The following is a 15,127-nucleotide window of genomic DNA, read 5'->3' as shown; positions in this document are numbered from 1 at the left end:
GAAAATTCATTCTTACGTCAAACTTTAGAAAATTTGAGAATAGCTCCGAGAAAATAGAAGAGTCAGGTAAGATCCTGGGAAAAGACCTGTGGGTTAGGTGTAACGCCCCGTGACCGATGTGCCAGGTGTCATGCAGTTATTCGATGTTGTTGCGTTGTCTTTTTCTTGCGTGTTGCATTCATCATTGCATCATTTGCATTGCATCATGTCATCATGCCATCATCTCATAAATCTTTTGCAACTCAACTAAATAAATTATATGGATCTTCGATCCATTTAAATCGAGGGAAGGGTGACTTCTCTTTATAACATACCCTCCCGATATTTAGGGAGCTATAATAAAATATTCCATTGTTTTGGAATCACCTTAACACACTTGCAAAATATCCCAATGCCTTTATTATCTTAATTCTTGTTCTCCAACCTTGCCCGTATTTTCTTTCATCATTTTCCGGAGCTCCACCAAAATTCCGAACATTTTTGGACCTTCCCAAACCCTCACTTCCTATTCAAATCATTTGAATCTAAATCAAATGAGTTTGAATTTAATCTTTCAATCATGCCCCTTTCTATTTTTCTTGGTACGAGCTCATTTTTTTGCGAGTCCGGGAAAATTATCCCCGTGCCCAACTCTTTCTCTAACCTTTCTTCTCTTCCCTTTTTCTTTCTCTTTATTTTCTGTTTTGATAAGAGAATTAGAGATAGAGAGAGAGAAGGAGCCCTGCAGCCCAGCAGCCAGGCCGGCCCATTTGCCTCTAGGCCCAGCCGCCCCGCTGCTCTAACCCTAGCCCGCACCGCAGCGCTCTCTCCCTCGCGCCGTCATCTCTCTTTCCCTCAATCTCTCCCTCCCGTTTCCCCTCAGCGCCGTCACCGCCCCTCGCTCAGCCCGATCCCATCTCCCTCGCTCGAACCCCCTCTCTCCCTCGATCCCCCTCCTCTTTTCTTCCTCGTCGCGCCGAACCAGGGAGACGCCGCCCCCGCGCCCTGTCTTCCTCCTTGCCCTGCGCGCCCGACGCCGCCCCGCGTCCTCAACTCCGGCGGCCACGTGCCCCTCCTCGACCTCGCCGCCGACAGCAGCAGCTGCTGCACCCTCGTGCCGAGCGCTGCGGCCTCGCCTCCCTCCTCCTCGATCGGGCCCTGCCCCATCCTCTCCGCCGTGCCCCTTCCCTCGTCGCCTCCTCCCTCCGCTGCGCGCGAGGCCGTCCATCCTCGCCTTGAAGCCCCGTGCCCGGTCCCGTCCATCCCGGCCGCCTCGTCCCTCGGTAGCTCATCCGCTGCTGCTGCCTCCCGTCGTCATCTTCAAGCTCGTCGCGCAGCCGCCGCCCGGATCCACCCCCAGGCTGCCGTCCGGCTCCCATCGCCCCTTTGCAGGAGCAGCCCCATGCCCCGCCTCTGCCTTGTTCGAGCAGGGAGGAGGATGCGCCTCCGCTCGCCCTCATCGACCAGGAACGCCAAGGCCAAGACCAGCCCCGGGCAGAACCTCGTGTTCATCTACATCGCCAAGACCCTAGGCCTTTTGGTGTTGCTCTGTTTTGGAACGCCAAGTACCTCGACGCCGAAGACCCGTGTACAACTACTGTTTCCTGCCTAGAACGACTACCGTCGACGTGCATTTCGCCAAGTACCACTACCGACGAGCCCCGAAGGACTTGGTTGCGACAAGTTCCTCTCCAAACGTGAACGTCTACTTCCACGACTGCTGCAAGAACAACTACTTCCACGACGTCCGTGAACCACTACCATCGCCCCGAAGATGTTGGATTCGTCAAGTACCTCTCCGAAAACGAACGTGTACCACTACTTCCACGATGCCCGTGAACGACTACTTCCCCTCCGAACCGATTCGCTTCGAAAATGCACGCTTCGAAGGTATAACCTCGAGACGCCGTCCGTGGACCGAATGCATGTGTTGAATGAGATGCATCGTTTGCTCCGTGATCAAATCGTCCTTGCGATGCCCCTCTTTTGCCGTGCCACCGTCCCGTGGGAACCCGGAAGTCGGGATCACCCCACCATCTTGCATGACTCGCTCACGTCACGCCTTCCTTTTGCACCGGTATCTCTGTGAGCTACCGGAACCGATATGTTGCCGTGGCATCATTTTCGGATTCGTTGCCGTGGCACCCCTTTCTTCCACCACGGTGACAAATGCTTCATAACATGCTTATGTCAACATTTTCATAAAATTGCATAAAACTGGTATATGTCATCCGCATCATGATAACAACATTTAAAATGTTTAAACTTGTTGTTGCACTAAATTGCTAAATGCATATGGGGATTTACCGGATTTGTTGTTTTTATATCCGGCCCCATTTAAATTGTTTAGATGGTATAGTTTATATTATGCTTCACCCCTTGCCATGTTTAACAACAGTTAATATTGTTGGGTAGCTTAAACGAGAGATAACTAAATAATTGATGTGGTGTTCCGTCAACATGCACCTCGTTGCATATTGAGCTCCATTTAATTTGTAGGATTGTTTGTTGCACTTTGCCATGCCATGCCTCATTAAACCGGACATGCATCATACTTGTTTGCGCATCATGCCATGTTTATGTGATGTTTGTTTACTATGTTGTTTGTTTCTTTCCGGGTTGCTTCTCACGTTAGCTTCGGTTTCGTTCCGGAGTTGTGAGGATTCGTTCGTCTACGGCCGTTTGTCTTCTTCATGGACTCATTCTTCTTCCTTGCGGGATCTCAGGCAAGATGATCATACCCTCGAAATCACTACTATCTTTGCTATGCTAGTTTGCTCGCTCTTTTGCTATGCCAATGCTACGATGCCTACCATTTGCTTGTCAGCCTCCCAAATTGCCATGTCAACCTCTAACCCACCATGTCCTAGCAAACCGTTGATTGGCTATGTTACCGCTTTGCTCAGCCCCTCTTATAGCGTTGTTAGTTGCAGGTGAAGATTGAAGTTTGTTCCTTGTTGGAACATGGAGATGTTGTTCCTTGTTGGAACATGTTTACTTGTTGGGATATCACAATATATCTTACTTAATTAATGCATCTATATACTTGGTAAAGGGTGGAAGGCTCGGCCTTATGCCTGGTGTTTTGTTCCACTCTTGCCGCCCTAGTTTCCGTCATATCGGTGTTATGTTCCCGGATTTTGCGTTCCTTACACGGTTGGGCTATAATGGGAACCCCTTGACAGTTCGCCTTAAGTAAAGCTCTTCCAGCAATGCCCAACATTGGTTTTACCATTTGCACTAACAACCTACCACCTTCCCTTGGGTTCTGCAGACTCAAGGGTCATCTTTATTCTAACCCCCCCCGGGCCAGTGCTCCTCTGAGTGTTGGTCCGAACTGAGCTGCCTGCGGGGCCACCTCGGGGAAACTTGAGGGTTGGTTTTACTCGTAGCTAGTCTCATCTGAGTGTGCCCTGAGAAAGAGATATGTGCAGCTCCTATCGGGATTTGTCGGCACATTCGGGCGGTGTTGCTGGTTTAGTTTTACCCTGTCGAAATGTCTTGTTGTACCGGGATACCGAGTCTGATCGGAATGTCTCGGGTGGAGGTCTATTCCTTCGTTGACCGTGAGAGCTTGTCATGGGCTAAGTTGGGACACCCCTGCAGGGATTTGAACTTTCGAAAGCCGTGCCCGCGGTTATGGGCAGATGGGAATTTGTTAACGTCCGGTTGTAGAAAACCCGAAGTTGACCTTAATTAAAATACATCAACCGTGTGTGTAACCGTGATGGTCTCTTTCCGGCGGAGTCCGGGAAGTGAACACGGTGTTGGAGTTATGCTTGACGTAGGTTGCTATAGGATCACTTCTTGATCATACTTTTATCGACCGTGCTTTGCCTTCTCTTCTCGCTCTCATTTGCGTATGTTAGCCACCATATATGCTAGTCGCTTGCTGCAGCTCCACCTCATTACTCCATCCTTCCTATAAGCTTAAATAGTCTTGATCTCGCGGGTGCGAGATTGCTGAGTCCCCGTGGCTCACAGATACTTCCAAAACCAGTTTGCAGGTGCCTATGTTACCGAGCAGATGACGCAACCAAGCTCAAGGAGGAGCTCGATGAAGATCTTGTCCTTTGTGTTGTTTCGTTCTAGTTGATCAGTAGTGGAGCCCAGTTGGGGTCGATCGGGGACCTTTGTCGCATTTGGGGTTCTTCTTTTATTTTGGTTCCGTAGTCGGACCTTGATTGTATCTGGATGATGTAATGCTTTATTCATGTAATTGTGTGAAGTGGCGATTGTAAGCCAACTATGTATCTCTTTCCCTTATGTATTACATGGGTTGTGTGAAGATTACCTCACTTGCGACATTGCTTTCAATGCGGTTATGCCTCTAAGTCGTGCTTCGACACGTGGGAGATATAGCCGCATCGAGGGCGTTACAAGTTGGTAATCAGAGCCTTCCCCGACCTTAGGAGCCCCACTGCTTGATCGTTTTTAGCGGCCGAGTTGTGTCTAGAAAAATGTTTTGAGTCATTTAGGAATTATATATCGGAGAGTTAGGAATTCTTTTTACTCCCCAGTCTCTTCATCGCTCTGGTAAGGCATCCTGACGTAGAGTTTTGACTCTTCTCTTCTCAAATTTCACTAAAATTTTTTTAGGATCACGCGGGTATCTTGGAATCGTTCCGATGGTTTTATGATGAGAACATTGTCTTGGTGCCTCCTGTCAGGGGTTTAGTGGAAGTGTCCCGGGGAGTTGAGCTCTGAGGTGTTGTCGTCATAATTTTATCGTTGCAGTTCTGGAATACCTGAGTTTAGTACGCCGACATCGAAAATCTCTTTTATGCAGTTGTTGGTGAGATAACCCCGATAACCCAGTACTGAGGTGAGTACGGGAGTATTGCCATGACTTGTATAACGGATGCTTTTCGAAGGTTGAGGTAGACGATTTCCGAAGGTTTCTTGGTTATGTGTTGAAGGATGGATACAGCTGGATGTAGGATTTGTTAGTTTTGGGTGAGATATTATGCTTCCCCTGTATCCCCAACACCTGATTGCATAACCGGAAAATTTCGGGAGTTTCATAGGTGGGAATTCAAGTAGCTCTTAGGATATCTTTCCGACAGATGTATGATATGAAATTGGGGTTCGACGTCTAGTGGTCCGCCTATTCACGGTCGATTTTACAGTGGTCTCGTTGTGTCTTAAAGAGTCCTTGGCTATGCCGACTCGGGGACGCTTCGTATGTCATGTGCACTGACTTGTACATGATGGTGCTGTACGATCGAGCCCGTGTAGGCCCCACCACGAAAACTTCGGACGAAATCTCTATCATATGTTTGTTCCGGCTTATTTTGCAAGCCAATCCTTTGTTTTGTTTTGAGTTGTGGTATTCGAGTTGCTTCGAAGTCAAATGTTGAATCCATACCTTTCCTAAATGGTGTTCTTATATTGCTATGTGAATACTAATCCTTCTTGATCATCGAGTCTGTCTTGTCAATCCTTTTTTTAACCGGTGTGTTTCTCTTCAAGTGGATCCGATCACTTCAACATCAGCAAGACCAATTATCATTTCTTTTCAACGGTGTTTGTTTCATCCGTCTCCAAGTTGCCTTTGTTTTTCCCACCCTCCCTCCCTTTTGTTTTTCTTCAAGGACTAAGATTTCTTCTTCAAGTATCCATTTTATTGATGGGAAGTTTCTCCATTCTTTTCTGTCAATGTTCTTATCCGGTGATTCTCAAGAAGATACTAACGGAGCTCCAAGTTCATCACTCTTCATTCTCATTTTCTTCTCCGGTGGATTTACCTTAAGCTTTCGGTGTTGATCATATCCTTATCCTTGTTCAAATGCTATCCCATGCCGGTGCCTCTCATAATTGTTCATCTCTCTCTATTCTTATTCGGAGTGCTCAAGATATCTCAGAAGATTCGTGTTTCCATTCTCAATCCGTTCAAGTTCTTTCGAGATTGGTATCTCATTCAAGTCATTTATTTCAACCGGTGCATTATCATCTCTTTTAAATCTTTTCAACGGTGTTCTTTTGAGTGGGCCCTAACCCACAGGTCTTTTCCCAGGATCTTACCTGACTCTTCTATTTTCCCAGAGCTATCCTAAATTCTTCTCCAAGTTTGACGTAAGAATGAGTTATCATTAGTCAAATGTTTTTCTCCAAGATCTTTCAAATTCTTTCATAGTTGGCTCAACCTCTTCGCTTTTGATTCTTCCGGTGTGCCTCAATAATTCTTGGTGGTGTTTCTCGTTGTCATTCTCATCATTTGAAGACCGAAGAAGAGTTTCTCTTTAATCTTGCTCTATTCTCTTCAAGATTCATGGTGCTAGCTTGTTGCCATCCTCTCATAATTGTTTTCGATTGTGAGAATCTTTTTCACCCATCAGGAGATATTCAAGAGTCTTCTCAGTTTGTCATCCGGAGTCCATCAATTTAGGTTTATTCATTCTCAACCGTCAGTTATCATTCTCCTATCTTGCCGGTGCATCTATTGAATATCCTCTAATCAGTTCTTGATCTCTTTGTTCTCATGTATCTAGTTTGTCTCAAGCACCTTCGTTCATTTGCTAATTCTTACCGGTGATGCACCCCTACTTCGATCATTTTCAATTCTTACGGTGGTTCTTTCAAGATCTCTCTTCCTTGTTCATCATATCAATTCATTTGTTGTTCCAATCCTACCGGTGGTTCGTTGAAGACCTTCTCAAGTTATCGATATCTCTCTTTAATCCTTTCTACGAGAATAAGTAGTATGCCAAATCCGTTGATTGTCATCAATTTAATTGGTGAAGGATAAGCATAACATAATTCTTATTCTTGTTCATCCAAGTGATTAATTCTTTATTCCGGAGGCACTTAAAATTCTCGGTTTCATTTGTTTCATCTTCTCTTTTTCCCGGAGTTCCAAGCTTTAATTATCACGGAGATCCATCTAAATCATTGCAAGGATTCACCTTGTGTTTTCAATTTCTCTTTCTTTTCATTCCTTTTGTTTACCGGAGTTCTTCATGGAGGCTCTACATGATGGTTCATCAAGGATTTAATTCCCTTCTCAAAGTTTTCATCGAGATTCTTTCTTAAGGAGCTCAAGCTTTCTTCATATGGTAATCCGGAGTGCAATTCTTTCTACCGTATCTTTGGAGGTGATATTATGTCATTCTTGATAATTTGAGTTCATGTTCCATGATTCACATGTTGTTAAGAATGAGTTATTTTTAAATCCATCAACCTCGTTGTTGGAGTTATCTTGTGTCATATTTCACCTAAAAGCCTTCCATTGGGAATGTTGCTATTTGTGGTGCTTGCCAATGATCCAAGTTATCTCTTTATCATCTTGGTGGAAGAAGTTTTCATCTCTTCGTTGATCTCAAGCAAGTAATTGTTCCGGTAGTGGCAGGTTGTCACCTCATAATGTTGAGATGTTTCCATAAGCCCATATCAAGATTATTCTTTTCGTTGTTGGTTTTCAACAACTCCATTCTAGCATTTGTTGTATCTGTGATCTCTCAAGATCTTGTTTCCCTTCGTTCCGGAGTCATTGTGATGTTGCTCTTTTCAACCCATCATCTCGTTTGTCAAAGATCATGTTCTTTTCGTGCTTATCCATTTAACCAGAGTGTCGTGTCCTCTGCTCAAGTTCTTTTCATCTTATCTGGTCTTGTATCACTTTTCAACCGGAGTGCTGTTCGAATTTGGTCTTCCTTGATCCCCTTCCTTAACCGGCGCGTTTTCAATATATATCTTCCCTTCAACCTCAAGGTTTCGCAATGCTCTTTGTCCCTAGTTTCTAACGGAGTGTTTTCGACTTTGTTCTCCTTCGTTCTATTCTTTTCTCGAATTAGTTCAACCTCGCAAGGTTCTTTGGTTTCACTCATTCGTCAAAGGAGCAACTTAGTTTACCTCTTCTCTTTCTCTTCTGTTTTCCCTCCGGTGCCATTCTAGATCTCGGGACGAGATCCTCTCGTAGTGGTGGAGTGTTGTAACGCCCCGTGACCGATGTGCCAGGTGTCATGCAGTTATTCGATGTTGTTGCGTTGTCTTTTTCTTGCGTGTTGCATTCATCATTGCATCATTTGCATTGCATCATGTCATCATGCCATCATCTCATAAATCTTTTGCAACTCAACTAAATAAATTGTATGGATCTTCGATCCATTTAAATCGAGGGAAGGGTGACTTCTCTTTATAACATACCCTCCCGATATTTAGGGAGCTATAATAAAATATTCCATTGTTTTGGAATCACCTTAACACACTTGCAAAATATCCCAATGCCTTTATTATCTTAATTCTTGTTCTCCAACCTTGCCCGTATTTTCTTTCATCATTTTCTGGAGCTCCACCAAAATTCCGAACATTTTTGGACCTTCCCAAACCCTCACTTCCTATTCAAATCATTTGAATCTAAATCAAATGAGTTTGAATTTAATCTTTCAATCATGCCCCTTTCTATTTTTCTTGGTACGAGCTCATTTTTTTGCGAGTCCGGGAAAATTATCCCCGTGCCCAACTCTTTCTCTAACCTTTCTTCTCTTCCCTTTTTCTTTCTCTTTATTTTCTGTTTTGATAAGAGAATTAGAGATAGAGAGAGAGAAGGAGCCCTGCAGCCCAGCAGCCAGGCCGGCCCATTTGCCTCTAGGCCCAGCCGCCCCGCTGCTCTAACCCTAGCCCGCACCGCAGCGCTCTCTCCCTCGCGCCGTCATCTCTCTTTCCCTCAATCTCTCCCTCCCGTTTCCCCTCAGCGCCGTCACCGCCCCTCGCTCAGCCCGATCCCATCTCCCTCGCTCGAACCCCCTCTCTCCCTCGATCCCCCTCCTCTTTTCTTCCTCGTCGCGCCGAACCAGGGAGACGCCGCCCCCGCGCCCTGTCTTCCTCCTCGCCCTGCGCGCCCGACGCCGCCCCGCGTCCTCAACTCCGGCAGCCACGTGCCCCTCCTCGACCTCGCCGCCGACAGCAGCAGCTGCTGCACCCTCGTGCCGAGCGCCGCGGCCTCACCTCCCTCCTCCTCGATCGGGCCCTGCCCCATCCTCTCCGCCGCGCCCCTTCCCTCGTCGCCTCCTCCCTCCGCTGCGCGCGAGGCCGTCCATCCTCGCCTTGAAGCCCCGTGCCCGGTCCCGTCCATCCCGGCCGCCTCGTCCCTCGGTAGCTCATCCGCTGCTGCTGCCTCCCGTCGTCATCTTCAAGCTCGTCGCGCAGCCGCCGCCCGGATCCACCCCCAGGCTGCCGTCCGGCTCCCGTCGCCCCTTTGCAGGAGCAGCCCCATGCCCCGCCTCTGCCTTGTTCGAGCAGGGAGGAGGATGCGCCTCCGCTCGCCCTCATCGACCAGGAACGCCAAGGCCAAGACCAGCCCCGGGCAGGACCTCGTGTTCATCTACATCGCCAAGACCCTAGGCCTTTTGGTGTTGCTCTGTTTTGGAACGCCAAGTACCTCGACGCCGAAGACCCGTGTACAACTACTGTTTCCTGCCTAGAACGACTACCGTCGACGTGCATTTCGCCAAGTACCACTACCGACGAGCCCCGAAGGACTTGGTTGCGACAAGTTCCTCTCCAAACGTAAACGTCTACTTCCACGACTGCTGCAAGAACAACTACTTCCACGATGTCCGTGAACCACTACCGTCGCCCCGAAGATGTTGGATTCGTCAAGTACCTCTCTGAAAACGAACGTGTACCACTACTTCCACGACGCCCGTGAACGACTACTTCCCCTCCGAACCGATTCGCTTCGAAAACGCACGCTTCGAAGGTATAACCTCGAGACGCCGTCCGTGGACCGAATGCATGTGTTGAATGAGATGCATCGTTTGCTCCGTGATCAAATCGTCCTTGCGATGCCCCTCTTTTGCCGTGCCACCGTCCCGTGGGAACCCGGAAGTCGGGATCACCCCACCATCTTGCATGACTCGCTCACGTCACGCCTTCCTTTTGCACCGGTATCTCTGTGAGCTACCGGAACCGATATGTTGCCGTGGCATCATTTTCGGATTCGTTGCCGTGGCACCCCTTTCTTCCACCACGGTGACAAATGCTTCATAACATGCTTATGTCAACATTTTCATAAAATTGCATAAAACTGGTATATGTCATCCGCATCATGATAACAACATTTAAAATGTTTAAACTTGTTGTTGCACTAAATTGCTAAATGCATATGGGGATTTACCGGATTTGTTGTTTTTATATCTGGCCCCATTTAAATTGTTTAGATGGTATAGTTTATATTATGCCTCACCCCTTGCCATGTTTAACAACAGTTAATATTGTTGGGTAGCTTAAACGAGAGATAACTAAATAATTGATGTGGTGTTCCATCAACATGCACCTCGTTGCATATTGAGCTCCATTTAATTTGTAGGATTGTTGTTGCACTTTGCCATGCAATGCCTCATTAAACCGGACATGCATCATACTTGTTTGCGCATCATGCCATGTTTATGTGATGTTTGTTTACTATGTTGTTTGTTTCTTTCTGGGTTGCTTCTCACGTTAGCTTCGGTTTCGTTCCGGAGTTGTAAGGATTCGTTCGTCTACGGCCGTTTGTCTTCTTCATGGACTCGTTCTTCTTCCTAGCAAGATCTCAGGCAAGATGATCATACCCTCGAAATCACTACTATCTTTGCTATGCTAGTTTGCTCGCTCTTTTGCTATGCCATTGCTACGATGCCTACCACTTGCTTGTCAGCCACCCAAATTGCCATGTTCAGCCTCTAACCCACCATGTCCTAGAAAACCGTTGTTTGGCTATGTTACCGCTTTGCTCAGCCCCTCTTATAGCGTTGTTAGTTGCAGGTGAAGATTGAAGTTTGTTCCTTGTTGGAACATGGAGATGTTGTTCCTTATTGGAACATGTTTACTTGTTGGGATATCACAATATATCTTACTTAATTAATGCATCTATATACTTGGTAAAGGGTGGAAGGCTCGGCCTTATGCCTGGTGTTTTGTTCCACTCTTGCCGCCCTAGTTTCCGTCATATCGGTGTTATGTTCCCGGATTTTGCGTTCCTTACACGGTTGGGCTATAATGGGAACCCCTTGACAGTTCGCCTTAAGTAAAGCTCTTCCAGCAATGCCCAACATTGGTTTTACCATTTGCACTAACAACCTACCACCTTCCCTTGGGTTCTGCAGACTCAAGGGTCATCTTTATTCTAACCCCCCCGGGCCAGTGCTCCTCTGAGTGTTGGTCCGAACTGAGCTGCCTGCGGGGCCACCTCGGGGAAACTTGAGGGTTGGTTTTACTCGTAGCTAGTCTCATCTGAGTGTGCCCTGAGAAAGAGATATGTGCAGCTCCTATCGGGATTTGTCGGCACATTCGGGCGGTGTTGCTGGTTTAGTTTTACCCTGTCGAAATGTCTTGTTGTACCGGGATACCGAGTCTGATCGGAATGTCTCGGGTGGAGGTCTATTCCTTCGTTGACCGTGAGAGCTTGTGATGGGCTAAGTTGGGACACCCCTGCAGGGATTTGAACTTTCGAAAGCCGTGCCCGCGGTTATGGGCAGATGGGAATTTGTTAACGTCCGGTTGTAGAAAACCCGAAGTTGACCTTAATTAAAATACATCAACCGTGTGTGTAACCGTGATGGTCTCTTTCCGGCGGAGTCCGGGAAGTGAACACGGTGTTGGAGTTATGCTTGACGTAGGTTGCTATAGGATCACTTCTTGATCATACTTTATCGACCGTGCTTTGCCTTCTCTTCTCGCTCTCATTTGCGTATGTTAGCCACCATATATGCTAGTCGCTTGCTGCAGCTCCACCTCATTACTCCATCCTTCCTATAAGCTTAAATAGTCTTGATCTCGCGGGTGCGAGATTGCTGAGTCCCCGTGGCTCACAGATACTTCCAAAACCAGTTTGCAGGTGCCTATGTTACCGAGCAGATGACGCAACCAACCTCAAGGAGGAGCTCGATGAAGATCTTGTCCTTTGTGTTGTTTCGTTCTAGTTGATCAGTAGTGGAGCCCAGTTGGGGTCGATCGGGGACCTTTGTCGCATTTGGGGTTCTTCTTTTATTTTGGTTCCGTAGTCGGACCTTGATTGTATCTGGATGATGTAATGCTTTATTCATGTAATTGTGTGAAGTGGCGATTGTAAGCCAGCTATGTATCTCTTTCCCTTATGTATTACATGGGTTGTGTGAAGATTACCTCACTTGCGACATTGCTTTCAATGCGGTTATGCCTCTAAGTCGTGCTTCGACACGTGGGAGATATAGCTGCATCGAGGGTGTTACATTAGGGCCCACTCAAAGGATACACCATTGAACAATTTAAACGAGAGAATTTGCCGGTTGAATTAAATGACTTGAAGCTTGAACGAATGCAGAGTGGAAACATGAATCTTCTGAGATATCTTCAGCACTCCAGAACAAATGAATAGCGAGAAGTGAATGATTAAGAGGTGCACCGGCATGAGAAAACATTTTGAAATAAGGAGAAGAATATGATCAACACCGAAAACTTGAATTGAATCCACCGGAGAAGAAAAGAGAATGAAGAATGATGAACTTGATGCTTCCTTAGGATCTTCCTGAGAATCACCGGTTAAGAACATTGATAGAAAAAAAATGGAGAGACTTGCCATCAATAAGATGGATACTTGGATAACAAAACCGAGTCCTTGAAGAAAAAGGGGTGGGTGGGCAGGAAAACAAAGGCAACTTGGAAACAGATGAAACGGACAATGTTGTGAAAACCGAGAGGTGATCTTGCGAATGTTGAAATGATCGAATCCACTTGAAGAGAAGCTCACCGATTGAGAACAAACTGGGATGACAAACTCGATGATCAAGAAGTATTAGCATCCACAGAAAAATATGAGGACACCGCTTAAGGAAGGTATGGAATCAGCACTTGACATCGAAGCAACTCGAATACCACGACTCAAAACAAAACAAAAGATTGGCTTGCAAAATAAGCCAGAAACAAACATATGATAGACCCCATATCGTATCATGTGTCTGTTGGAAAGATATCCTACGATATACTTGAAATCCCACTTATAAACTCCCAAAACTTTCTGGTTATGCAATCAGGTGTTAGGGATACAGGGGAAGCATAATATCTCACCCAAACTAACAATTCCTACATCCAGCTGTATCCATCCTTCAACACATAACCAAGAAACCTTCGGAAATCATGTACCTCAACCTTCAAAAAGCATTCGTTATACAAGTTAATGCAATACTCCCGAACTCCCGCCCCAGTACTGGGTGGCGTCGAGGTTATCTCACCAAGAACTGCATAAAAGAGATTTTAGATGTCGGCAAAATCAGGTATTCCAAAACTGCAACAATAAAATTGTGACGACAACACCTCGGAGCTCAACTCCCTGGGACACTGCCACAACCCCAAAATGTCAGGAGGCACCAAGAACAATGTTCTCATCACAAAACTATCGGAATGATTCCAAGAAACCTGTGTGATCCTAAACAAAATTTCGTGAAATTTGAGGAGAGGAAAGTCAAAACATTTGTTCTAGACTCAACAACGTCAGCGATTCGATCAAGCAAGGGGCTCCTAAGTCATCATGGCGCATCTCTTTTGCCTACTAATGGCGCACTACAGGTGCGCCAGTAGCATCATGCAATTAGTATTTTTTTTTTAAAAATCATTTTTTTATTTTTTTCTTAATCTCGGGTCACTATGGCTTAATCTCAAGTCAAATCACACTTTGTGGTCAAACTTCCCGAAAGGTCACCCATCCTCACACTACTCTAGCCCGAGCACGCTTAACTTCACAGTTCTATCCAACTCTAGCACCAGCCAACTTCACAGGCACTTGTTGATATATTTATCATATCAATCCTATTAAACCTTGTTGATGTCTAGGACTTTGTTCATGTTCATGAGTATGATGAAATTTTGAAAAAATATTTCAAACTTCCCGGTCATATTACGTATCATATTTTGAAAAAAAATTCCAAAAAAAATTGAAACCAATTTTTTTCTGTTAGCAGTGGCGCACCTAGCAAATGGTGCGCCACTAGTAAGTTTGAATTTTTTTCATTTTCCCCCTCTAGATCTTAAAAGCCCCGTATCTTTTGTTCTGTTAGGTTTTTTTTGGGGATTTTGAAGATGCTCAATTCGGATGTAACTTTTCGAGTAGATGATTTTTCATGTAAATTTTTTTTAATCCGAGTTCGTATGCAAAAGTTATGCCCATTTTACTAAATTCTAGAGAAATGTTGCAAATAAAGTCGAAATTTATATTTGTAAATTTTCCTAACAGCTAGACCACATATCACATGGGAAACTTATTTTTTTATTTTTTTGACATTTCCATCATTTTGTTTTATTTTTTAAAAAACTAAAAAGGCGGTCCACAGGGGGGGAGGGGGTGCATTTAGCACCATGGTTACTAATGGCGCACCACACATCAGGTGCACCATTAGTAACCCTGGTGCTAAATATATTACTAATGGCGCACCTGGTGTGTGGTGCCCATTAGTAGTTTTGAAAAAAAAATTGTTAGTAATGGCACCCCAGTGGACGGTACGCCATAAATAAATAGTCACACATCATCCAAAATACAATCAAGGTCCGACTAAAACCAAAATAAAGAAAGACAACCCCAATTGCTAGATTCCCGATCGTCCCAACTGGGCTCCACTACTGATCAACAGGAAACGAAACAAAACAACGATCAAGATCTTCATCGAGCTCCCACTTGAGCTCGGTTGCGTCACCTGTACTAGTATCATTGGCACCTAAAACTGTTTAAAAGTATCTGTGAGTCACGAGGACTCAGCAATCTCACACCCGCGAGATCAAGACTATTTAAGCGTATGGGTAGGGTAAGGTAATGAGGTGGAGCTCCAACAAGCACTAAGCATATATGGTGGCTAACTTACGCAAATAAGAGCGAGAAGAGAAGCAACGCAACGCTCGTGAACTAGAAGTGATCAAGAAGTGATCCTGAAACTACTTACATTCAAGCATAACACAAGAACCGTGTTCACTTCCCAGACTCCGCCGAGAAGAGACCATCACGGCTACACACGCGGTTGATTCATTTTAATTAAGTTTAGTGTCAAGTTCTCTACAACCGGATATTAACAAATTCCCATCTGCCACATAACCGCGGGAACAACTTTCGAAAGTTCAAACCCTGCAGGCGTGTCCCAACTTAGCCCATCAGAAGCTCTCACGGTCAACGAAGGATATTCCTTCTCCCGGGAAGACTCGATCAGTC

The sequence above is a fragment of the Triticum aestivum genome, chromosome 4A (assembly GCF_018294505.1).
Source record: "Triticum aestivum cultivar Chinese Spring chromosome 4A, IWGSC CS RefSeq v2.1, whole genome shotgun sequence".
In the NCBI taxonomy this organism is placed as follows: domain Eukaryota; kingdom Viridiplantae; phylum Streptophyta; class Magnoliopsida; order Poales; family Poaceae; genus Triticum; species Triticum aestivum.
The sequence above is the reverse complement of the archived record's forward strand: the minus strand, read 5'-3'. Positions refer to the sequence as shown.